The sequence below is a fragment of the Drosophila miranda genome, assembly GCF_003369915.1.
Source record: "Drosophila miranda strain MSH22 chromosome Y unlocalized genomic scaffold, D.miranda_PacBio2.1 Contig_Y2_pilon, whole genome shotgun sequence".
NCBI classification, from domain to species: Eukaryota; Metazoa; Arthropoda; class Insecta; order Diptera; family Drosophilidae; genus Drosophila; species Drosophila miranda.
The window spans coordinates 7,901,312-7,928,141 of record NW_022881614.1 but is presented as its reverse complement, the minus strand read 5'-3'; the positions used below and the strand labels follow the sequence as shown (position 1 = coordinate 7,928,141).

General features: G+C 47.1%; 1 long non-coding RNA gene and 1 pseudogene across 1 annotated transcript; both read left to right on the top strand.

The window, feature by feature from the left end:
• The window catches only part of LOC117193536, a 178,364-nt pseudogene that overhangs the window by 83,549 nt on the left and 67,985 nt on the right, over positions 1-26,830 (top strand).
• On the top strand, positions 10,024-12,097 carry LOC117193542. Its single transcript, XR_004474622.1, has 2 exons — positions 10,024-10,603; positions 10,654-12,097. It is a non-coding gene; the product is annotated as an uncharacterized LOC117193542 (long non-coding RNA).

Genomic DNA, 26,830 nt, shown 5'->3' with positions numbered 1-26,830 from the left:
GCAGCTTCGCTCGGCCGACGTCGGTAGGCAGACGCAAAGCGGAGATAGCGAAGAGCGAGCTGGCAGAGAGCGTTTAGCAGGGCAAGCAAGCGCAGAGCTTTAACAAACAAATGAGTGACATAGACATAAGTAACAAACAAAATAAGCGGCTGAGGGCTCCTAGCTTGATGTTTGGAGGCGATGACCGCCACTTGCTCCGCTCCTGAAGAATCGAAAGATACGCCGTGCTCCATTTTCTCCAAAACGCCTGCTTCATTTGACACAGCCGCTGCCATCGACTAAGTAGGTTGACCCGGAGATGCGCCACATCTGGCTCGTCGAATGCAGCTTTCGGGGCTCCATTGAGAAAGTGGTTTGGCGTGAGCACATCTAGATCATCGGGACTTTCTGTAATAGCATAAAGCGGACGGGAATTTAACAAAGCAGAGATTTCACAAGCCAAGGTCTGAATTTCATCAACGATGCGATGAAAATGATATTTAGCTGCTTTAACAGCCGCCTCCCACAAACCCCCAAAATGAGGTGAGCGAGGGGGGATGAATTTCCAGTCGATTCCACTAGAAACGCAGAGATGTGACACAGCCGACGTATGAGGATCACTGAGGAACATTTGCCGAAGCTCCAAAAGCTAATTTTTTGCTCCTACAAAATTTGTAGCGTTGTCTGACCAGATGATTCGAGGTTTGGGACGTAGACTTATAAAACGCCTTAATGCTGCCAGAGAGGATTCTGTAGATAGATCCCGAACGACTTCCAAATGAGTTGCTTTGGTGCTAAAGCATACGAAGACAGCGATGTAACATTTGATAGGAGGCCTGCTTCTGACTTCCGTCTTGTGATAAAAGGGTCCGCAAAAATCAACGCCCGTTGTGTGGAATGCTGGATTAGTCCTTACGCGATCCGCAGGCAAGTTTCCCATGATATGTTCCCTCAGCACTGGCTTCAAACGAAAGCATCTAACACATTTGCGAATGATTCCCGCAACATATTTGCGTCCACCAATAGGCCAGAATTTTTGCCGAAGCAGTCCGAGCAATCCTTGAGCTCCTGCGTGGAGAAACCTTTCGTGAAAGAAGATAATAATAGAGACAGTGACAGGATGTCCCTTAGGAAGCAGGATCGGGTGCTTCGCGTCGTAGTCCAATTCGGCATTTTGGAGGCGGCCTCCAACACGCAGCAATCCAAAGCTATCCAGAAATGGATTCAGTGAGGCCATCGTGCTTTTTGGGGGGAGGGGCTGTTTGCTGGCGAGGGCCCTTATCTCTTCCGAAAATTGTTGCTGCTGTATTGCCCTTATGAGCAAATGCGTACCATTTTTGATGTCGATTACGGTAAGTTGACCCTTCGACCGCGCTATGCCTTTGTCCTTGAGAATGTAGAATCGATATATGTAAGCAAAGACGCGCTGCATGGATCCGAATGAGTTTTGAAATTTGCAATCGTACGATACATCCCTTTCGTTTGAAACAACCAATGCTGCATGACGACGTTCTGGTACATCGGTCGGCAATTGCAAGCCTGCAGGCCACTCTGAGCTCTCAAGACGCAAGAATGGTGGTCCAGAGATCCAAAGGCTGCTATCCATTAGTTCAGCGGGCGTGGATCCACGTGATATGATGTCGGCAGGATTCAACTTTGTGGGCACGTGATGCCAAGTCATTCCAGCGGTGAGCTCCTGAATCCGCTGAACTCGATTAGAAACAAATATATTAAAATTCAATGGTGATTCTCGAATCCAGGCAAGGGCTATGGACGAATCCGACCAGCAATGTATTTGGCATGGAGCTGATAATCCCTTAACTATGGTGGACACTAGTTCGGCTAATACGAGGGCAGCGGACAGCTCAAGCTTGGGGATAGTCATTTTTCAAGGGCGCGACTCTGGATTTAGAGCATAAGAGATGACTTTGCACAATGCCAAGAGCTTCCGAACGCATGTATACACAGGCGCCATATGCTGCTTGGCTCGCATCACAAAACGCGTGCATTTCTAATCTGGCTTGCTGCCGAAGCACGTAACGTGGAAACTTAAAGTTTTTAACCATCGACAACTGCGAAGTCAGCTCAATCCAAGTCGTATGTAGATCCTGGGGCAGGCTTTCGTCCCAATTCAACTTTAGGCTTTCGTTCCATAGCGACTGCATAAATATTTTAGCTTTTGTGATGATGGGAGAGATGAGCCCTAGAGGATCGTAGAACCTAGCTAGCGTAGACAGGACCGAACGCTTCGAGGTTGGGCCTGCAGCGGTTCCGACGTGAGTGAAGCTAAACAGAAGATTGTCCGTGGTGGGATCCCAAACTAGACCAAGCGCCTTGGTTACTTCAGTCCCGTCATGAAAGGTAAGGAACTTTTCGCGATCCGCCTCCAATACGCCTTCCAAAGCAGCGGGTTCATTGGAACACCATTTACGTATGGGAAAACATCCTTTCGAAAGTAGCTCCTTTACCTGCTGACGAATCTTGATGACAGAATCAATGCTGTCCCCTCCAGATATGAGATCATCGACATAGAAATCTCTTCGAACAACATCAGCGCCAAGCGGAAAACGCAACTCTTCATCATTTGCCAATTGATGCATAGCACGAATTGCTAAGAAAGCGGCAGGTTTGGTTCCGTAAGTAACAGTCTCCAACTTGAACACCTGAATCTCCTCCTTCGGGTCATTGCGCCATAGGATGCACTGCACGTGCGTATCGGGATGGGAAACGCGTACACAGCGGTACATTTTGCAGATATCGCCACACAAGGCGACTTTAAAAAAGCGGAAACGAAGCAGAGTTATCAGAATTTTAGGTTGGATGGTGGGTCCAGCCATTAGCGCATCATTCAGTGATACTCCAGACGCTGTTTTGGCAGATCCATCGAACACTACGCGTAATTTGGTGGTTGTACTATCCTGCTTGTGGACGCAATGGTGAGGCAAGAAGTACTGCGGGAGGTCTGACTGCCGCGAAGCTGGCGACATGTGTCCTAAATCACGATACTCCTGGAGAAACTCCATATATTTTGCCTTAAGCTGTGCATTTTTTGCTAGCTTCCTCTCCAAATTGAGAAATCTACGTAGCGCCTGCTGATACGATTCTCCTAATTCCTCTAGACTGAATTTGGTTGGCAAACGCACGGAGTAAGCTCCGGACTCTAGGCGAATGCAGTTTGTGACGAAATGCTGTTCGCAATGAACATCTTCCTCCGAAATTGATGAGGGCGAATAATCTCCATCGACTTCCCAAAACCGCCTTACAATATCGCACAAATTAGTCTCGCAAGCGGAGATGACAGGGGGATCTTCAACGGCTGCTAGCGCCGCACGGGCTTTCTCAGAGTTTTTAATACTTCCTGACACTATCGAGCCAAGTTTCGTCTTCTGCAATGTTGGCAATTGGTCTGACAGTCGAATCTGTCCAACGCACATTAATTCGAAGAACAAACGAGCACCTATCAACAGATCGACACGCTGGGGCTTGGCGAAATTAGGATCAGCTAGTTTTAGATTATTTGGCATTGGCCAATCCTTTGCGACTAGGCCGAAGTTAGGCTGCATTCCTGTGATTGAGGCAGTGATAATTGCAGAGAGGAAACCGCGATAGCTTTCGTCTTGAGATTGCAGGACGATGTCCACAGCCTTGCTGGATGGTAGAATTGACTCTCCAATACCGGCGATTTGAACGTGAGACGGGTGAGGATCTAACTGCAGCTGATTGGCGAGTCTCGATGTTATAAAGTTAACCTGAGAAGCGGAATCTAAAATGGCACGACATGGAATAAGCGATCCAAAACGGCCCCTGACATATACGATTGCAGTTGCTAGCAGCACGTTTTGGCTAGGCAGAGATTTTTGACTCGAGGGGGGAGGGCTAATATATTTGCTTGCTACTAGGGCACTTGCAGGATCATGCTGGGTCGATTCCGTGCTCGGCGACGGCAGCTCAGCGTCAGCGCCCGACTGCATGTGGAGCAGTGTGTGATGCTTGGCTTGGCAATTTCTACATGCCCCTGACTTGCAGCGTTGCAATGAATGGCCTTTGTTGAGGCAGTTTAGACAGGCGCTTCTTCACCTCCTTGTATCGAGAAAAAACAGGGAGATCTATAAATGCCTGGCATCGGGATATGTAGTGATCGGAGGATTTGCAATACTTGCATGTTGAGCTATTATGATCGTTAATGGAGGTGATTAGGGTGCTAGGTTTACTTTCTCCCACCTGCTGGCTAGGAATTGTTACCATAGCCGATCCCAAATTTTCCAGCATCCGACATCTTGCTTCCAAGAATGAGGCCATGCTTGACCACCGAGGCAATCCTGACGTCGGCAAGTTCTCTTCCCATTTCTCCTTGGTCTTGTGGTCCAATTTCGTGCCTATGATGAAGATCAGCAACCCATCGGAAATCTCCTGCGGGGTCGCCAAGGTCTGAAGTGCACGCAAGTGCGAATTGATTTTATCGCTGAGCGCGCGCAAGCCGATAGCCGAGCCCTTCTCCACCCCTTGCAACCCGAAAATAGCCTTGACGTGTGCCTGAAAATGTAACAGTTTATTATCGAATCGCAACATTAGTAAATTCAACGCGTTGTCGTAATTCTCCTCAGAAAGTTCCAAGGAACGAATCGTATCCAGCGCAGCACCATCTAGACATCCACGAAGATATTGGAATTTTTCGATGATTGGTATACGATGGTCTTTGTGCACCATTGTCGAAAATATCGCGTGGAATTCTGGCCAATCCATGTAGCTCCCACCGAATCGCGGAAGCTGCAACTCGGGCATTCGAGAACGGCCTATACTATTATAGGCGAACAACGACGAATTCCCCTCGAGAGTATGCCGAGCCGTTGAATTGGCAACATTTACCGTGCGAGCAGCCATCAACTCCCGCGACAGCCTGGACCTAACCTTGACATAAACATTCGAAAAGTCCAGCCGGGCATCATGGGCTAAGTGCAGGAAATCCAGCCTTTCAAGGCTCGTTTGAGCGGCATCGAAATCCGCATTCATTCGCTCGATCTGCTCTAAGCGAGCTTGAAGTTCTGCCTCATCTAACTCGGCAAGCTCTTCCTTGGTGAGAAAGCGATCCATGGCCTTTAGTTGGCGCGCGATGGACTCGGCCTTGTGCTTGTAGAAATCTACATCACTCGGCATTGCTGCGTTCGCGACATTGGTAGGCTCAGGTGCTGCCATGTTGAGGTTTTAAAAGAGTCACTCAGCACGACCGAAAAAGACACCCTGTATACGTATAAACGTGGGAACCGAAAGCAAAGGGATTACAGCTAATGCCTTTAGCTGTGCGGCTGTGCGAGCTGTCCGATTCCGCTTTGTACTCCGCTTGTGTGTATTAGTGTGCATTATTCGCTGCACTGCCTACCGCACTGCACTGACCGAATTGTCGCGACAGAGAAATTAATAGCCAGCAATGCGTGTATGTAGGTGTATGTAAGTGTGTTTTAGCACCGAATTGTGCTTAACCGCCGAAAATAACGATAACGAATGTCGATCGCGAATGATTATTAATTGACACTGCAACTCAGAGATCACGTCGGGGTCACCAAATTTTATGTGGAGATAATGTTTTTTATCCCCAATCGGCCGACTAATTATTTCGAATTAAATAAAACTCGGCGCAGAAATAAAATTACGATATGTTCTTTAATGCGTGACATCCAAATTGCAAGTGTGGCTTGCCTGCCCTTTACATTGCCGCTCCGATCGCTAAGCGCAGCTTCGCTCGGCCGACGTCGGTAGGCAGACGCAAAGCGGAGATAGCGAAGAGCGAGCTGGCAGAGAGCGTTTAGCAGGGCAAGCAAGCGCAGAGCTTTAACAAACAAATGAGTGACATAGACATAAGTAACAAACAAAATAATCGGCTGAAGGCCAAGAATTAGGAACTATTTGGCAAGCAGCTAATCGGCTGGGTTCTGCTCCGAACACCATCTATTGGCCAATGTCGGAGTTAGAGCCTAAATAGGCTCTGGCCCTAACTCACTGGCGAAGACTGAACACTACACAAACATGGCGCCCAACGTGGGGCCCGAAAAGTTTTCTTTAAGTCCCATTTAAGCTCTACAAATCCATCCATTTACTGTATTTCACATTTGCTGCACAACCAGTTGTTTTGTATTCGGCTGGAATCGATCGGTGGATTTAGCGATTGCAATTCGGATCCCGGATTGATCGACCCTGATAGATCTATGCTGAGCAAAATAAACAATCTTGACAGGAAACAATCTCAAAGTGTTTTGGATTTACGATGCTCTGGAGAATTTCGGACATTGTCCAGCAATTTGAGATGGTTGTAGATGAATAACAATAATAGTTACTTAGTTAAAATAGAGGAATGCGCTGGAGGAGAGTTTTCGTTTTTTTTGTCTGTTTTCTTGTATTTTGAGATATTGATGAGCTAAGGAAAGACGGACATTAGGGGATAAGCAATTTGTTTCGAGAAAGTTTTTTTGTGTTAGTGAATTAAAAATAAATGGCTTAAATGCCTGTTACTCATAGTAATGAAAATCTCGATGGCATTCGCGAACAAAGCGATCCGTTTTGCTTTATTTGTAATGAAGTAATCTTGGTCTCTGAATTAGTTGCAAGTACTCCGTGTAATCATAGATTTCATAAATGTTGTATAATAGAAGCAATCACGACCACACCGGCTTGTCCGCTATGTGCGGCATGCTGCCTTATTTCGCAACTACGTTGTGGTAACAATACCCTTGCAGCGGAACTTGGTGACGCAGCCGAAGAGGCAGAGACAGGAATCAAAGATATTTCAGCTACAGACCCAGGAGCCCATACTCTGAGAAGAAGGGTATGTCGATCGACAAAACCTGGACGCACCCGAAAGTGTGAAGACTCCTAGTATACCCTTAAAATTGTCAAATGAAACAAAGGCAAAAACTAGTTTAAAAAAATAAGTTAGAAGAAGCCAAACCCCATTTCTCTACTATTCCATTACATGTAAGGATAGCTAATTACAATAAGCTTCGCGATAAATTGTTTGGCGAGACTATAAATTCCAAAATCCATCAGACCAAAGAAGGTCGACGAAACGATTAAGACAGTATTGGAAATCGATTCGCTCTGACAGAAAAAAACTGGTAGCCGCGATTTTTAGTAAAACTGATAACAGACTGTACACAGAAGTATGCATTGAAGGGAATAAGTACACTGCGCTCCTAGACTCTGGGGCAACCCTGAGTTGTGTCGGAGGCAAGGCAGCACTGGAGTTCCTAGCGTTAGGAAAAACCAAAAAGTGCTCCGGCAACATACGAACTGCTAATGGAACGCCAAGTAAGGTTTTTGGCAAATTACAAACTCAAATTACTTATCGAAAGAAAACAGCATGGTTAGATCTTTTTATTATCCCAGGTCTCAAACAAGATATTTATCTCGGGATAGACCTTTGGCATCAGTTTGGATTAACAGATAGCATCAGCAAAGCGCAGGTTTCCGAGCTATACGTGGGTGGAGAGACTCATGACCAAGAACTCCCCAAGTGGCATCTTTTGTCAAATGAACAACAAAGTCGCCTAAAGGCCGTTGTAGAAGTTTTTCCATCATTTGCCAAACAAGGTTTAGGAAGTCGGATCCGCAACACCCATCAAGCAAAGACATTGGCCAGTGTCACCAGCAATAGAGAAACTGATGTTTGCCGAAGTCGATCATATGTTAGCCCTAGACGTAATTGAAGAGTCTTCAAGTCCATGGAGCAGTAATTGCGTGTTGGTGCGGAAAGGGGAAAAGAACAGGCTTTTCTTAGATTCGCGTGAGGTAAATAAGGTCACTATAAAGGATGCTTATCCGTTACCTCATATAGACGGTATTTTGAGTCGATTGCCGCCAGCTAGGTTCATAACAGGCCTAGATATGAAGCACGCCTTTTGGCAGATACCACTCGACGAAAAGTCACGGCAATGTACGGCCTTCACAGTGCCAAACAGGCCACTATATCAATATAAAACAATGCCGTTCGGGCTCTGCAATGCTGCGCAAACCGGCCGGTTATACCGGCCCATCTAAGAAAATGCGTCTTTGTATATTTAGATGACTTACTTGTGCTGTCAGAGGATTTCGAGTCGCATTTGGTCACGCTTCAGGAAATTTCGGTTTGCCTAAAAAAGGCTAATCTGAACATTAATATTGAGAAGTCCAAGTTTTGTATGCGCGAAATAAAGTATTTGGGATTCATCATTCGAGAAGGACAAATTCTGACTGATCCAGGGAAAATAAAGGCCGTCAATGAGTTTCCTGTTCCTACATCTATAAAACACTTGCGTCGGTTCCTAAGATTTTCTGGTTGGTATCGGCGATTTGTCGAAAATTATGCCACCATAAGCTTTCCACTGACGGAATTGTTAAAGAACAAAAAGTCTATAATTTGGAATGATGATGCCGAAAAAGCTTTCAATCTTCTAAAATCGCGTTTAACATCAGCTCCGATTTTGATTACCCCAGACTTCACAAGCCAATTTATCTTACTGTGTGATGCAAGTACCTACGGGATAGGTTGTGTCCTGGCGCAAGAGCGTGAGGGTGTGGAACTCCCAATCGCGTATATGTCGGAAAAATTATCGAAAGCCCAACGGAACTACACAGTTAGCGAACTGGAATGCTTAGCCGTTATCAAGGGTATAAAAAAATTTCGTGCATATATAGAAGGTCAAGATTTTGTGGTAGTAACGGATCATGCGTCATTAAAATGGTTGATGAAGCAGAAAGATCTTTCTGGAAGACTAGCGACGTGGTCGATGAAATTACAATCATTCAATTTTTCTATTACACATAGGCGAGGGTCAGAAAACGTTGTTGCTGACGCCCTGTCTCGACGTAACCAACCTGCTATAGAAGAATTCGTTGCCAGTAGTCCCATGATTGATTTACAGTCAAGTCAATTTAAGTCGCCGGAATATCTTAGAGTGATTCAACGAATACAAGAGAATCAGTCAAAACTGCTTGACTTAAAAGTTATTGATGGATATGTTTATAAAAGAACCGAGTTCAATAGAGATAATGACGGACACGAGGAATCCTGGAAACTTTGGGTACCCCCGCGATGATACCCGAAGTATTGCAACAAGCACATGATGCGCCAAGCTCTGCACATTGTGGTATGGCTAAGACGGTAGAAAAACTCAAAAGGTATTTCTTCTGGCCCCGAATGGTAAGCCAAATTCGAGAGTACATCTCAGAATGCCATATTTGTCGATCTACTAAGAGTCCGAACAAAATGTTAAAACCACCGATGGGCCGACCATTAACATCAGACCGCCCCTTTCAATGCTTGTATATGGATCTACTAGGTCCGTACCCCCGTACTAAAAATGGAAACATTGGGTTGTTTATAGTAGTAGACCATAACACGAAATTCCATTTTCTTAGCCCTCTAAAGAAGTTCACGGCGCCAAAAATGTGTGAACACCTGGAAAGCTCCATATTCTACACCTTTGGAGTGCCGGAAGTTGTTCTAACGGATAATGGTTCGCAGTTCAAATCTAGTTTTTTCGAAGCTTTTCTTACAAGTTTTGGCATTACACATCGGTGTACGGCTATATATTCTCCTCAGGCCAATGCTAGTGAACGATTAAACAGATCGGTTCTGGCAGCCATCCGCGCTTATATTGGAAGTGACCATTCCAATTGGGACGCTAATTTGAACGCTATCAATGGTGCACTTAGAGCAGCGGTGCATCGAATTACTGGTTATTCACTTTATTTCCTTGTTTTTGGTCAGAACATGATTCTGAACGGAGAAGATTATACCCTATTGCGAAACATGGATCTGCTAAGCAACGACGTCCGATTAGAACACTCCGATCTGTTACAACTGGCAAGACAAGACGCTAAGAAAAACATAAAGAAATCACATGAGCTTAACGCGAAGAAATATAATCTACGGAGTAGGAACGTACAACTTAAAACGGGTGACGAGGTTTTTGCTCGTAACTTTACACAGAGCAACGCGAGTAAGAAGTTTAGTTCGAAGTTAGCTCCGGTTTTCATTTCTGCAAAGGTTCTCAAAAAAAGAAGCCCTATTATTATGAGTTGGTGAACCCAGCAGGGAAAAAGATTGGAGTTTTCCATCTTAAAGATATTCAGGTGAAGAATAAATAACATCATTTTTTTCAGATAATGTACCTTCGAGCAGGTCTTGTTTCATTATCTGTGGTTGTAGTGTCCAACTATTCGAAAATCAAAAGAAAAAGGAAAAGGTCGAACAAGTTAGGTACACTTTCTAGAAAGATACTTTTCATACCGCCCTCGCTAGCATAGCTCGAAGAAATTGGTGGAATGCAGGAGATCCAGAAGATCATCCGATTGCATAGTTATGTTAAAGCTTAAAGCTCAGCTTGGGAATGCAATAGGTACAGGCGAATAGACTTTATTCATGTGAAATCATTCCCCTGCATAGTTTCACTTACGGCACACGTATATATAGATTTTCGTGATAGCAATCGCAGAGTGAATGGTGAAGACACGTGGAGTTACATAACTTCCAATTTTTCGCTATTATCCAATCATCCACTGTTTATTTGGATTAATAAATCCGAAGAGTGGCGTTAGCTGAACTACCCGAGGGAAAAGTGCAAATAAAGTGAAATTCTTGAAAGAAGCAAAGGTACGTTAGTCCACCGTGGAAAGATAAGGTTCTGACACGGTTTTATTTAGGGATAGGAGTACTGGAAAATCTTAATACAGCCAAGCCGGCCAACCAATCTACGGTATCAACTACTAAAACAACAAAGCTGACCGTTTGGGAGTTAGTGCAGTGCACATCCACGGCGGAAAAGTGAAGGCTGAACCGTTGACGTTGGGCTAGCTCAATACCGGAAATCATTTACGGCTCGTGAAAGACCAACCACCATACACCACTGCTGGATGTCCGAACTTCAGTTTGAACCTGCCGATCTCAAAAAGCCGGAGGACATAATCGTCACCAACCTACGAAAATTTACAAAGGATTGAGTAATTAGGCTAGCCTAAACCACATTGCCTCAGAACCACTCTTGCTGTCAGCAGATTTTTGTTTTATTTTGATTCCCGTGTTTCTCAAGTTAAATTTCAAGTGCAAGTTCCCGTTTGCCTTTATCATTATCACATAAAAATCTATACGCTGCTGCTCTAATAACCAGCTGTTTAGATCCACATATTCATATCTCGTTTATCATTGTGTTGATTAATGTAGTAACTAAATAGCTTCCTCCAATGAGTAAATTTGTAAAGTAACTGAAGATTTTGAAAACTGAGCAAAATGAGTTTGGGATAATGTGTTTCTCTTTATATATATATATACATTTATACTGACCAACCTCTAAATTACACAGCGTATACAAATGAATCCGTCAAAGTCATCTTGGGCCCAACGATACACCGATGAGTTTAACCAATTACTGTGAGTACCACTAGTGGCTGAAACCACAATGCCTATACACCAATGCAGGCGTAAGTTTGTTAAAGTAGATATATATATACTGATTTGAAAGAATAATTCCCCCCTCAAATGCTCAAATAATTAAGTTTTTTTTGCTGATCCAAGAAGAAGGAAGTTTGTATATTTTTGTTTATTTGTAAATGTAAGGAATCGGATTATATCTGTAATTTATGTAAAAAATATCAATACAATCTCTTATGGTTAGGGACATTTAACATAAAAAAATAAAATGAATTGGTAATCATGAATATGTCTGCCTAAACTAAATATTATCTCCGTCCGTCAAGTACTTATGCTTATCTCCCTCAAAATGCACTAGAAGATGTTGAATCTTTGAAATGGGACAACGCCCGAATGTAAACGCGTTTGTCATGGTTGGGTGGGTAAAGACTAGGGACATACATCACCGCTGTTCCCTCCATCAGACAGAAGACGAACTACACTTTTTCTAAGCGTTTTCTAAATGCGTATCGGCGCAGAGTGGAAATTAGTTTTTTTTTTTTTGTTTATTGATATTAACGTCGAGATCCTGTTTATTTTTTTTGAAGCGCATTATATTGATTTGTGTCAGGAAAACTGTGTAGCTAGGGGAGAAAGAACCCCGACCAATCCGACGAGCTGGACCCGAGCACAGCAAGAATGCGCGCCTTCGAACCTAGCTTCCTATTAACATGAGGTCAGGAAAAAACCATCTATTGGCCAATGTCGGAGCTAGAGCCTAAATAGGCTCTGGTCCTAACTTACTGGCGAAGACTGAACACTGCAAAATGGAGGAAAATCTAAAACAATTCAATTTTCTAAGTGTGGCAGCCAAAAAAGGAAAAGGAAGACAAAAAAAATTGTCTTGACTGAGTCGGGAGCCACTTGAACCAGCTTCTCCTTCCTGACATCCTGCCAGCCTGCGCGTCCACAGTATGCCTTTTGGCGCTGTTCGCTTACGTCTCTTTCTCTTACGTTTGTCTTTCGCTCTTTTTTGGCCCAAGTGGAGCCTAGAGCCCAGTCATGTTTTCCATTTTATTTATTGTTGTTCGGCGTGTTGCATTGACAGCTCACTCAGTAGGGGCATGGCTGCAGGCGGAGCAGCGCAGTTGCATCGCAGTCATTTCACAATCCAATATACTGGGAATTACTATTATTCCTTTTCACTGGCGTCAAGACTCATTCAATTAATTAATCAAACGAAAAGGGATTATTTCACTAGATTTAAATGTATGTGGGAAAAGGGATAATGGTCGGGAGAGGGGAAAAGATTTTCCAAAGACCACCTGGTAATGCGATTAATTTGGCCAGCCGAAGAGGAATATCCATTGCCAACTTGAGAAGCCTTGCTTGGATGGGCAACGGCACTACCAACCACCACTCTGTGTGTGGGTTAAGGTCACAAGCTATGCTCCTAAAGGGTTAATTTTAAATATATTGCCGTGCCCTTCTTGCTAATTCGCCCAAAATCCCTGTCGAGCGACCCGGACCCGGTCCCGGACCCCCTCAGACCCCCAAAAGCGTAGGCGTAGGCAATGGCCATTGCCAATTGTAGGGGCGGCAGGCTAAGAGCCAAGAGGAAGCATCAAATTTGCACGTTAACCACAACCACGAGCAAAGTAACAATGGGTTAAGCTCCCTGAATTTATGAATGTGTTCGTGTTTTTCGGAATGCGTGTGCGTGTGCGTTTGCGTGTGCGTGTGCGTGCGTGGGTGACACAGTGATATTTCTCTGCGGCTCTGACTCTGGCCCCGACACGACAACTCTCAGGGTTCGGGCCTTGTCCGGGCTCTCCTTTATTTTATTGCTTTAATAAATATGAAATGCGCTTACTTTTTTGCCACCTTCGCATTCGGCATAGTTTTCCGCGCAGTTTGCCCCTCGAGTGCCTTCAATTAGTTGTCCAAATTGGGTTTTTTCTTTAATCTTAATCTTAATCACACAACTTGACGGTCCCAAGGCCAGATGAATTGATGGCCGCTCGCTGAATAGGGATATTTGTATGAACATGCACTCGTGCGCGTACATACCTGTAGTGTATTGACACTCAGACTTAAGCACGCGTTGTCTTCAAGATTCTCTTTTATTCTATATCCCTTGGATGGTGTGACCGTATATAGATATTAATATAATACCTAACACGCCTCTCCTTAGATGTTTAATATACATGTCATTTACAAATCTATTTTCTTATAACAATTTGATTTGTGTACTTAATCTAATTAGCGTATATAAAATTTATGTGATTTCGTATTTTTCTTTCTTCTTAATCTGTTTAGTATTTGTTTCAGTGTTTAATTTGTACATAATTTGATTTCATAATTCCTTTCTTTATATTATTTTATTGTTAAATACGCTTTACTACCTTCCCTGCCTCACGTGGTCTCAACTCTCTCCTGGTGGGTGTTGGTTGAGAAACTATTTGTTCATTGTTGGTTTTGGAATTGTCATCTACTGAACAATTGCTTTCGACATCAGGTGTTTTCGCATTAGGCGATGTATGATTGTTAGTGCTTTGGTTTCTAATTTGATCCAGGTGACGTTTTATTTCTCTGTTATTGTTCGCCAATTGTTTTACAGTTGCCTGAGTCCAGCTTGCTTTGTTAGGATTTTTGTAGTCCCTAACCATAACTTTTTGACCCTTTAAAAATTCTGTGCTTCGTCTACCTTTGTGATTTACAACACACTCAGTCTGTTTTTTATTTATTATGCTTTCGACCGTAGGTGGTTTTAACAACGAAAATCTTGTTTTTAGTGTACGACCAAAAAATAATTTAGCAGGAGATTCGCCCGTAGTACAATGAATCGTATTTCGGTAATCGATCAAAAATCTATTTAAAATTGTATTAAAATCTTGTCTTTCATTAGCCTTTATGTTTGCATATAGTGATTTCTTAACAGTCTTTACAAAATTTTCTGCTTGACCATTAGTCGCTGGATGTCCTGGAGCAGTAAAAATGTGATTAACACCATTGTTTTTCATAAACGTTTTAAATTCATCAGAAGTAAACTGTCGTCCATTGTCACTAACTGACACGTCTGGTAAACCATATCGACAAAATACTTCTCTAAGCTTGTTGATAGTAAACAATGAAGTTATTTCCTTCGTTTTGAATACTTCTGCCCATTTTGTATAAGAATCTATAATAACCAATAAATGAAAACCTCTAATTGGGCCTGCAAAGTCTATGTGTACTCGGCTCCAAGCCTTTCCTGTGGATTTCCACCGTATTAACAGACTCTTTTCTGGACTTGATTGTAGTTCCTGACAAGGAATACAATCTCGAATTAATTTCTCAATTTCAGAATCCATGCAAGGCCACCACACATAAGAACGTGCTAACATTTTGGTTTTTACTATTCCCAAATGCGATGCATGAAATTCTGCTAAAATAGCTTGTCTCAGTTTGGTTGGAATTACTACTCTGTGTCCCCATAAGATACAATCATATTCCACTGAAAGTTCATTTGTTTTAGAGATGTAGGCAGAAAACTCGCTGCCTTTTAATCTTGTCTTCGAACCAGTGTTAATTGCCTCACAAACTTTTGATAATATTGGGTCACGTCGTGTTTCACGAGCTATTTCTTTGAAGCTAATTTTGAACACCTTTTCGGACTGTATAAAATGTATGTAATTATAGTCTTCGTTTGGTACAGCCGTTTCCCATTGAGGCATTCTTGAGAGTCCATCTGCTATATTTAAGGTCCCCTTTATGTGTTCAACTGTATATTGAAAACCTGACAAAGTCAGTGCCCATCTTTGCATTCGTGCAGAGGCCATCAATGGAAGTCCTTTCAGGTCTCCAAATATGCTTAGTAATGGTTTGTGATCTGTTCGAAGGATGAACTTGTTTCCTAAAAGATACTGTCTTAATTTACTCACATTTCTTGTCATTTAATTTAAGTCCAACTGATTTCAGTTTTCTAAGTACAGCTTTTAGGTTTGAAATATGTTCTTGAAGATCTCGTCCTGTAACTGTTATGTCATCTTGATAAACCACAACTCCTCGCATACCCTGAAACAACCCTTCCATTGTTTTTTGAAAAATAGCTGCTGCAGTTTTTATACCAAATGGTAAGCGTTTAACTTTCAATAGTCCAATATGTGTGCTCCAAGTACACAAATTTTGAGATTGCTCATCTAAATTTAGCTGATTGTAAGCATTTGACAGGTCAAGTTTTGAATACAGTGTACCCCCTTCAAGCGCTGCAAAAATGTCGTCTATTCGAGGTAGTGGATACTTTACGTCGACTAAAGACCGGTTTAATGTAACCTTATAGTCACCACAAATTCGTATGTCACCGTTTGGTTTTAAAATCGGTACCAAAGGTGTTGCCCATTCAGAACTAACAACTTGCTCTAAAATTCCATCATCTATGAATTTTCGTAACTGCACTTCAATCTTTTCTTTCCATGCTAATGGTACTGACCTAGGCTTGAAAAATATTGGTTTTGCATCTTCTTTTAATAGTAACGATATCGTATTCGTAGTTTATGAACCTAAACGAGGCTCAAAAACTTCAGCAAACTCCGATTTAATCTGTTCTGTAATTACAGAATTTGGTTCATTTACGTACACATTGTTCACCTGCATTAACTCAAAATTAAAAGCTCTCAAAAATGTTCTACCTAGCAAAGGTGGACTCACTGCATTGGTTACAACAACAACAATTTGTTTTTTTAGACCTCGATATTCGATCGTTGCATCGTACTCACCAATAACTTTGATTGAATCTCCATTGTAATCTACATATGGAACTAGACATTTTCTAAGTGGTCTGCTGGTATTTAAGCTTTCGTAAAATGTTTTTGGAACCAATGTGCACGGTGCACCAGTGTCGCAAGCAATTTTCGTTATGTTTCCATCAATTTTTACAGGTAAATAATATACTCCATTAGTTGAGGTTGTATCAACGCTATAGATAGAAAAGTTATAATTATCATTATCAAAATTATTATCAGAATAGGTGTCATGTTTTGTTTGAGATACATAATTTACGGATTTTTTTGATTTATTTTTACAAATGCTCGCCAAGTGACCTATTTTTCCACAGCTGTGACATTTGCATGCCTTATACTTGCAATTGTTTGAGTTATGATTTCGCCAGCCACAGTGTGTGCATGGCTGCTGCTTCTTTTCTCTGCCAGCGTCGCAGTCGTTTTCGCCGTCGCCGTCACCGTCGCTTCTGCCGCCTCTGTAACTCACGTTTCGGTTGCCCTTGAAATGACTTCTGCCGTTGCTCTTTGCTTGATCTCTGTTCTCGCCTCTTTGCCTCTGCCATTGACTAGTCCCGTTCTTTTGATGCATGTAGTTGACGTTGTGTTCTGTCTTCCTTGTGCTGATCTTCGTCTCCATGATCATCGCCTTCTTGAGTGCATCAGCCAGAGTTAGATTTTCGTCTTCTTCACATATTCTTTCATATATAGGGTTGGGAAGGCTCATCACAAATTGGTTTAATACAAACGCTTCCAGATTTGAGCCAAATTTGCATTCCAATGCCAATTGTTTAACTCGAGCATACCACTCCGCTACAGTCTCATCTTCACTTTTTGTGGACATGTGAAATTTTTTTCTTTCTCTGAATATGAGTGTAGGTGGTGTGTAGTGTGTTTTTAAAATTTCACATAATTCTTTGTATGCTTTTGATACGGGTGATACCGGATTGCACAAACTATGTAGTACAGTGTAAGCCGCTGTACCGATCGACTTCAACAAAACTGCCTTTTTTGTGTTTTCCTCTTTCACATTCAATTCGCACAAATGTATGTCGAATTTTTCCTTCCAAATGCAGAACGTTTCTTGGTGTGGCGAAAACTCAGCAATTGTTGCCATTTGATAGAATGTTGGTGCTTCATTTTTCATTTTTCATTTCATTGACACTCAGACTTAAGCACTCGTTGTCTTCAAGATTCTCTTTTATTCTATATCCCTTTGATGGTGTGACCGTATATAGATATTAATATAATACCTAACAATACCCGTATCTGGCTCTACATAATTTGCTCGAGCATAAATTTTAATTAATCATAAAAATGTGGGCATAAAAATGCCAACAGGTCTTTCCTGCTATTTTTTCTGCCTTCTATTTCATTTCACTTCATTCCCTTAAATTCCATACCCTGCCGCCTAGAACGAGCATCTCCTGGACTTCATATTCAGGTTTAATGATAAATCACAAGATGCCGCCGGGGCCTGGAGATGAGTCTGACACTGGGTCTGAGGTTGGGGTTTCTGCTGAGGCCAGTTGCGGTTGCATCCTTGGGTTCCCACACCCACACCCACAACCAAGCGAGAAGAAGAGAGAGAGAGGGAAAGTCAAATGCCAAATGGCCAAATGGCCAAATGGCGCGGGCATAAAAGGATTTGCGGCTAAAGGCGAATTTAATTAAAGACATCAACGGCGCCGCATAATGGCTGGATCTGGCTCAAACGCCGCCGCCTTTTAATTGCCTTCTTTTCTACCTGTTCCATGACCACGACCACGAGTCGTACGACTGAACAATTGAAATTCATTTGCAAATTTTGGTATCAATTAATCAGCATCAGTCATTGTCATTAAGTTGTTATGCCATGGTCGTATCAGAAGGATGTATGCTTCAACTAATTTTGTGAATGAACACGATATGAAAATGTTTTGCAGTTTTGCATTTCGCTGACGCCGCGGCGTCGGGAGCGGCTAAGGGTTTTGTTGCTCCCCTATTGTTTCCTCTGATAAATATTTAAGTGAAATCCGGGCAGTGAGGCCACGAGCGCCAAAAGGGACAGGGAGGACGAAGGGCTGGACGACGCCTTTATGGTCGTTTGGGTGAGAAAGACAGACAGATCTGTGCTGTTTGGAGATTTCAAATTTCGTTGACGCATGCCACACGGAGTGCGACTGGCAAAAAACACTTTTCTTCTCTCTGCCTTTTTCTCTCTCGCTCTCTCTGATTGTTGGCACACGCCATGGGTTTTCCCTTTTCATGTGTGTTTGTGTGTGTGTTTTTTTTTTTTTTCTGTATTAACTCTTAATTTTATTAAATTTTATAAGCCTGGGACTTAACTAAAGCTAGACAGGGAGCTGTATTGAGTTGGAGAGACCGGCAGGAAGTTCCGGGTCTCTGCGGGACGGCCGCAAAGCATTGCTTCGCAGGGACCATGGTTCCTCCTAGCCACTCTCGTTCCTTCGGCGCTCGCACCTACGCAGCTCCTTCATGGCGCCGGCTGCAAAGTTGCTCCAGGCCGACCATACCATGGGGTCTTCCACAATCTTCTCGATCAGGTTGTTCGGCGTGAGCTGCCCGCCGGCGGCTCGCCACAACTCCTCCCTAATAAGTGAGAAGCGCCCACATTGAAAAATGATGTGCTCAGCGTCTTCAGTGGCGTCGCCGCACCACGAGCAGTTCGACGAGTTCTCGTGGCCGAACCTCCAAAGGTAATGGCTGAAGCAGCCGTGTCCGCTCAGAAGCTGTGTCGAATGGAAATTGACCACACCGTGTCGCCTGCCGATCCAATATCGGACATCCGGAATCAGGCGGTGTGTCCACCGTCCTTTATCAGAGCCGTCCCAGCGGCTTTGCCATGCCCTGAGGCTTCCTTCACGGGCCTGCTTGCGCGCGTCTCTCCTTGCCGCTCCGGCCCGGATGGCCTCGGCCACGGCCCTCTCCTCAAGCACCAGAAGGTCAATTGGAAGGACACCCGCCAGGACTAGGGCAGCGTCGTCGGATATGGTCCGAAAGCCGCAGCAGATCCGGAGCGCGAAGAGGCGATGAGTGGCTTTTACGCCCCTAGCGTAGCTGGCAACTTTAATTCCATCCGCCCATACGTCTGCTGCGTAGGTCATGGCTGAGCGGACTACACTGGTCAGCAGAATCCTCCTCTCCTGCTTCGGGCCACGGGTGTTCAGCAGTATTCGGAACAGCGCCCGACTCGTGTTTGCCGCTTTCTCCTGGACGTAGCTTAGGTGTTCACGGAAACTGAGCCTGGTGTCGATCATCACGCCCAGATACCGAATGGCTCGTTTCGACGATAGTCTCTGGTCGCCAACCCTGATGTGAGCGGTCTCCACAGTCGAACGGGTGCTCACCAATACTGCCTCGGTTTTATTAGCGGCTATCTCTAGTCCCGCGGAGCGGAGCCAGTCTGCAATCAGCTGGATTGCGGTGTCACAATTTGCTTCGACGACGTCCAGGTGCTTGGCCACCACCGTCAGGGCGACATCATCTGCGTAGCAGGTTAGCTGACATCCGCCTGGAAGAGCTAATCTCATGACTCCATCGTAGGCAATGTTCCATAATAGGGGACCCATCACTGATCCTTGGGGAACGCCTGCCGTTATGCCGTGAGTCTGCGCGCCGGCCTCCGTATTATACTCCAGCAGTCTCCCCGCGAAGTAGCTCCTTACGATTGCCTGAAGGTATTGGGGTACACCGCGCCGGTTAAGTGAGTCCAGGATGCACTCCCACTTCACCGTATTGAAGGCGTTCCTGATGTCTAGGGTGACAATCAGGCAGTATTCCTTCTTGCCGCCCTTCCATCGAGTTCCCTCCACTGCCTTGGAGGCTATGTCAACTACCCTGCCTATGGCGTCCCCCGTTGACCTCCCACTCCTGAAGCCGTATTGGTTTGGTGAAAGTCCCCCAGCATCCTCGACGGCGTTGTCTAGTCTTCTACGGATTATCTGTTCCAGAGTCTTCCCCAGCGAGTCGATTAAGCAAATCGGTCGAAACGAGGAGGGATCGTCCGGCGGCTTTCCTGGCTTTGGCAAGAGCACCAGGTGTTGCAACTTCCACTGCGGCGGAAATAGTCCTTCCCGCAGGCACTGCGTGAATGCCTTAGCAAACTCGTGCGGGTTGTATGCCATCGCCAGTTTTACCGCACGGTTGGGGATTCCATCAGGGCCTGGAGCCTTCTTGGCCTTTAAGCTTTGGGCCAGGGCGACGATTTCGTCCTCCGTGACCGGTTCGACCGAGTATGCAGGCTGGTGTGCGACGGCACTGCTGGCAAGACCGTGAGCCCAGGATGGGAACAATGCCTCAACAATCGTCCGCAACTGGTCTGGGTCAGACAGCGACCCCGCGTTGCTGCCATGAATTCGCTTCATTACCGTCTTGTAGGCACGTCCCCACGGATCCTTCTCGGCTGAGTCGCAAAGCTGCAGGAAGCACTCCCTCTTGCTCTCCTTGATGGCGTTCTTTAGGGCTTTTCTAGCTCCGCAGTACTCCGCCTGTAGCCTTGGCCAGCTAGTGCCACTCCTTCTGCGAGCCCGTTGATATCGCCTTCTAGCTGACAGGCAAGTGCGTCTGGCCTCCTGGATCTCGTCATTCCACCAATAGGTCGGCGATTGCTTACCCTTGAATGGCCTCTTGCGACTCATACTGGCATCGCATGCGAGCAGTAGGGACTCCAGAAGCTGGTTGACCATCTGTTGAGCTGAGCCTCCGACCTCCATATTCCTCAGCGCCTCCAAGAACCTTGGAATCCGCATTGATTCGGGATTGTAGGCTGCTCTCCGGCTTGTCTGCGTTGCCATGGTCAGTCTGCAACCACCTTCTCCGCCTATCGAGAACACCACTGCCTCGTGGTCGCTGGCCGTATAGTGGTTCCCCAGGCGCCAGGTGGACAGAGGGGAAAGGCTGCTAGAGGCGAATGTAAGGTCGATGACTGACCCAGAGCCACCCCTATTGAAGGTATTCGCGGTCCCCTGATTCAACAATGCTAAGTCCAACGCAGCGAAGGCCTCAAGCAGTGCGTGTCCCTTGTATATGGCGTCCGAGCTGCTGCTTCTGGAGATGTCACTGCCCCACTCCTGGGCCCAAGCATTGAAGTCGCCAGCAATCACATTTGGTTTGTGGTGCCTGGCGTCGTCGGCCAATTCGTCCATCGCCGCAGCGAAGCTATGACGGCTCAAGCTTGGGGGGAGATAGCAGCTGTAAATCCATAAGTTCCCCAGTTTTGCCCTGACGAAATGTCGGAACTCAGCGCACACTGAGGGCCGCAGAGGAGGCTTACCGCAAGCCCATATTGCTGCTTTTCCTGAGGAGCTTTGGACCCAGAATCCATCCTCGGGGGAAATGTATGGTTCGCTAATTATTGCAACGTCCGATCTCATTTCACGCACCGACTGAGAGAGCAGATCTGTGGCAGCCTCGCAATGGCTTAGGTTTATTTGGTAAAACCTAACCATGTCCAGCGTTTTGACTTGCCTTCTCTTTGGGTGCCATGGGGCACCTGTGGCTACCAGCTACGTGTGAGTGGGGCTTGGCCTTTCCGACACAAAGGAAGCATTTTGCCTCATTGCGGCAGTCGCTTATCTTGTGCTCCTCAGACCCACAGCGGAAGCACCACCCGCTTCTGTCTACAGAGCTTTTGCAATTAAGTGCAACGTGGCCGATCTCAAGGCACCTGAAGCACTTTAACGGCAGATTTCGCACCCGTATGCGGCAGACGGACCATGCCACTTTAACCTTACCAACGGATAGCGCCTTCGTCGCAAGGGTCGCCGGCAGGCAAATAATAGCCCGCCGGGTACCACCAAAGCCTGGGCGCAAACTCTTAATGGCGTCCACATCGAGTGTAATCCCCATTTGCTCGCTGAAGGCCTTCCTCACGTCCTCCGACGTAGCCATCTCATCCAAGTCGAGCATCTCTAGCCTCGTCTGCTGGGTGAGTGCTCGCGCCTCCGCCTTGACTCCTAGGACAGTGCCTATGTCCTCGCGAAGCAGCTGCGCGGTCTCCTTCGAGGCGTCTTTGAGCTCCAATAGAAGAGCACCTTTGGCTGTTCGCTTCACTCTGCTCACACTCTCGCCGACCTTCTTCATCTTCTCGCTCTGGTTGCGGGTGACGAGGTTAAGGATCTCCGCGTAAGTCATTTCCCCTTTTGGCTCGATGATAATAGCATCCGGACGGGGCCTTGGCGTCCGGGCGTGCGCTCTGCTCTTCACCTTCTCCCATTCACCTTCGGTAGGTGCAGCTGATTCGGTCTTCCTTGCCGGTTGTTCGCGGGACTGCAACGTGGGATGGCCACTCATATTGTTTCTCCGCTTCGGCGAGCTCCTCGTCGGCTTGTCCAGCTTCTTTTTCGGCGCATCGTGTTGAGGGGAGCACTGCGTCTCCTGATCACGCCGCTCCACCCTCTCCTTCCTCTGAAACTTTGCGTCGAAGCTGTGAAGCGCGGACTTTTGCATCCTCACCACGTTTTGCGCCAACTCTTTCATCTCCTTGTTGAGATAACGGGCGTCCCTCAGCATCTTCGACAATTCCGTCGACTTTTCTACCAGCGAAGCCAGGATCGACCGCAGATCTCCGTCGGCCTTTGGTCCTGTACCGCTTTTGTCTGTGGAAGCACTGCTGAAGTCAAAGGGATTGACAGGGACTTCTGCTGGTGCAGACACAGTCAGTGCTGGCAGCACTCTAAGGGGCGCCTTAAGTGGAGTTCCGGTACCAAGGCTTAGCTGGGCCGGCTTCTCAACTGCCTGCTCCCTGGGCCAAATGCCTCGGGGCGTCTGCCACTGTGGTGGGGAACGCTGCAGGCTAGTTCTCCTCTCAAAGACCCGCTTTTCCTCCTCCTCCATTCTTCCTGTTTGTAACTGCCAAATCCTCGATTTTGAAATTAGAAATTTAAAATTTAAAATTTGGGGCCCGCGCGATTTTCCGGTTGGCGCTCAACTTTCAAACTGGTTGGCCCTATCTGGCAACCCTATGACTGTCCTACGCTGTCCGGCAACTCCGTGCTGTAAGCACCTCTGCTCGATCAGCTGATCCGGGAATATAAATCGAGGCAAGTGAAGCGATTTGAGTGAAAGTTGTTTTTCCCGCTCCCGCGGGACTGCCGTTAGGCATTACTTCGCGGTGCGGGCTGTGGGGTCATCTTTCTGGCTCCAGCCTGCGCAGCTCCTTGATCACGCTTGCTGCCATGTAGGCGACCGCGTTCCAAGATTGCTCATCGGCTAGCATCTGGTCGGTGAGGGTGTCCACACTCACTTCTGCAAGCGTCTCCCCTAGCCTCGTTCGTTCTTGCGAGAAGCGGGGGCATACAAAGAAGACGTGCTCTGCATCCTCGTCGACTCCAGGCCCGCAGCAGCTGCAATACGGGTCGTCAGCATGCCTAAAGCGATGCAGGTACTGCTTGAAGCAGCCATGCCCCGTCAGCAGTTGGCCCAAATAATGGTCCATTTGGCCGTGCCTTCTTCGCAGCCATGGGCTAAGCTGGGGAAGGAGACGTCTGGTTCACCTCCCTTTTGCCGCTTGGTCCCAGCGCCGTTGCCACTGGGCTATAGTGCGCTCTCGCCGCTCGCTGGCTGCCTCCACTCCGCTCTGCCGCTCAGCTGCCAGGAGATCCAGTGGGACCATGCCTGCCACAATAAGTGCGGCGTCTTCAGACACCGTCCGGAAGCAGCATGTATCCCTCAGGGCACAGCGTCGGTATGCGCTTCTGCAGTCTCTGCTGTATGTGGAAACCATCATTGCTGGTGCCCACACTGCTGATCCATATAAGATTATGGAGGTGACCCCCCCAGCGATGAGCTGCCTGCTACGCTGCCGTGGTCCCCCTGTATTGGCCATCATCCTGCTTATGGCCGCCGTTGCTGCAGTCGCTTTTGCGCTGGCGTATTCCAGGTGGGCCTTGAAGTTCAGCCTCTGGTCCATCATTACCCCTAGGTACTTTAGCGCAGGCTTGGTCCTGATGATCGTGCTACCGACTCTCACGCATGCCTGCTCGACCTTTTTTCTGCTGCTCACTAGCACAGCCTCCGTCTTCTTCTCCGCCAATGCTAGCCCGTTGGCTGCGAGCCAGGCCACTATCATCCCGACTGCTACGTTGGTTTTCTCGTCTACGTCTCTTACGTGTTTCGACACTGTCACCAGTGCTATGTCGTCGGCGAAGCCCACCAGGGTGCACCCTTCCGGTAATGTAAGCCGCAGGATATCGTCATACATCACGTTCCACAGTATCGGCCCTAGGACCGAGCCCTGTGGGACGCCTCCGGTGATTTGGTGATGTTCTGCTCCTTCTTCCGTGTCGTAGATCAGGACGCGGTCCGTGAAATAGCTTCGCAGAGTCCGTGTGATTTGCTCAGATATACCCCTCCTGGTCAGGGCCTCTAGGATGCTCTTCCAGCTGGCAGAGTTGAAGGCGTTTCGTACGTCTAGTGTACATACTAGGCAGTACTTTTTGTCGCCTCCAGCCCATCGCGTTCCTGCCATGGCTTCCCTGGCAAGGTTTGTCACCATCTCGATGGCGTCAGTGGTGCTCTTCTGCTTGCGGAACCCGAATTGGAGGTCGGAAAGTCCGCGACGCTCAGCCAGTTCCGCCTCCAGTCGGTTACATACCATCCTCTCGAAAATCTTGCCCATGGTATCCAGCATGCACAGCGGCCGGTATGAGGATGGGTCGTTGAGCTCTTTGCCTGGCTTGGGTATCAGAACCAGCCTTTGCCGTTTCCATGCTCGTGGGACTGTCCGCTCCGCTAGGCACTGGGTGTACATTGTGGCGAATGCTTCCGGATGGGCTCTAATTATGCATTTTAGTGCTGCATTAGGGACTCCATCTGGTCCTGCCGCTTTCCCGATCTTCAGCTTACCCGTGGCCTCCAGTACTTCTCTGGCAGTGATGATGGTGGTGGTGTCCCTCAGGCTAGCTCCTTCTACCCTAGCTTCCTCTTGTAAGGGTGGTTGCCTAGGGAATAGGGTGCCGACTATCTTTCTCATATGCACCGGATCCTTGGGCATAGGCTGTCTGTTTAATCTCCCCATGACTAGTTTGTATGCTCCACCAAAAGGTTCCGCATCGGCCGCATCGCAGAGCTCCTTGAAGCATTTGAGTTTGCTGCTTCTGATGGCCTCCTTCAGCTCTTTTCTTTTGGCCTTGAATGCCGCGCCATTTCTGCCAAATTGGGCGGAGTCTCTTGCTCGCTGGTAGGCACGCCGAGCTGCGCAGCACTCCCTCCTGGCCTTGGCAATGTGCTCATTCCACCACGGTACTGGCCGGTGCCTGCTTCCTCCGATCTTTCTTTTTTTCATGGCTGCATCACAGGCCGCTTTGACGGTCCTGTAAACGGCAAGCGCGGATGCTTCAGCATCCCCGGCGGCGCTTAGGTTTTCTGCTGCCGAGAGGAGCGCGGCTCTGCTCAGGCTTTCCTCCTTGTACCCGGCCTGGAGCGCCCGCTGTATCCTTGTTGTGTTCCTGGGTGCAAAGGTTTCCGTCATTACGGCTAAGTGGTCGCTATGGGTGTAAGCACTCAGCACTTGCCACTTCGCGTGGCGTGCGAGCTCTGGGCTTGCAAAGGTGAGGTCTATAATAGACTCCCGCCCTGCTTTGCTGAACGTTGGTGTGGTTCCTGTGTTGAGGAGACAGACGTTCAGGCTTGCAAACTCGTCCAGGAGCGATGTCCCACGGGGTGTGTTCTTGGCGCTGCCCCAAGTCGTGGCCCAGGCGTTAAAGTCGCCCGCTATCAGGACCGGCGATTTGCCTCGTGCGTCGTTAGCGATGTTGCTGATGATCGCCTCATACTCCTGCTGCGTGAATCTTGGTGCTATGTAGCAGCTGTAGACAAAAGTGCCGCTGTGCTTAGCTCTCACATATCCCACTCTGGATGCTCTGTGGGTAAGCTGGCCTGGTTGTGGGCCACAGCTCCAGATTGCTGCTCCTCCGTCTGAGCTTTGCTGCCAGACTCCTTCGTGTTTTTTGCCGTACGGCTCGCTGAGTAGCGCTATGTCGATCTTCTGCTCCAGGACTGTTTGCGCCAACAGATCCTGAGCAGCTCGGCAGTGGTTTAGGTTGAGCTGCAGGAGCTTAACCATCAACCAGTTTTGCTAGTGCCTTCTTATACTCAGGGCAGCTGCGGCTGAGGGCCGAGTGGGCTGCTGAGCGGACGTCTCCTGGCTTGCCAGCGCATAGTATGCACATTGGCGGGTTGTTGCACTGGTTGTGCTTGTGCCCCTCCCCACCACATTTGTAGCATGCATTGCTTGACACAGGCCGCTTGGATCTGCACCTGGCTGCAGTGTGTCCATAGGCCATGCACTTGAAGCAGCGGGTTGGCGCAATCCGTTGCCGCACGCGGCAGACAACCCAGCCGATTCGAACTTTTCCGAGCTCCAGGAGCTTCTTTGCGAGTGCGGGCTGAAGGTTCAGCGTAGCTACCTGCGTTGCGCCATATGCTTTCCGCATGTACGGCACTGCTCCTTGTGTTAAGTCGCCGTCGATCGCTGCAGCTATGGCCTCACATACCTCGTCGCCTGTCGTGAGCTCGTCTATGTTGAGTACCTCAACCGCGACTGTCTCCTGCATGGCCTTCACGGCTGCCTTGTCCCCAAGCGCTGCCTGGATGGCCATCTGCAGCTCCTGGGTGGCGGGGTCTGAGGATTGTTGCATCCTTAGAAGCAGCTCGCCCGAGGCTGTTTTCCTGATGCCCTGAACCTTGTTTTTGAGGCTCTGGAGCGTTGGTGCTG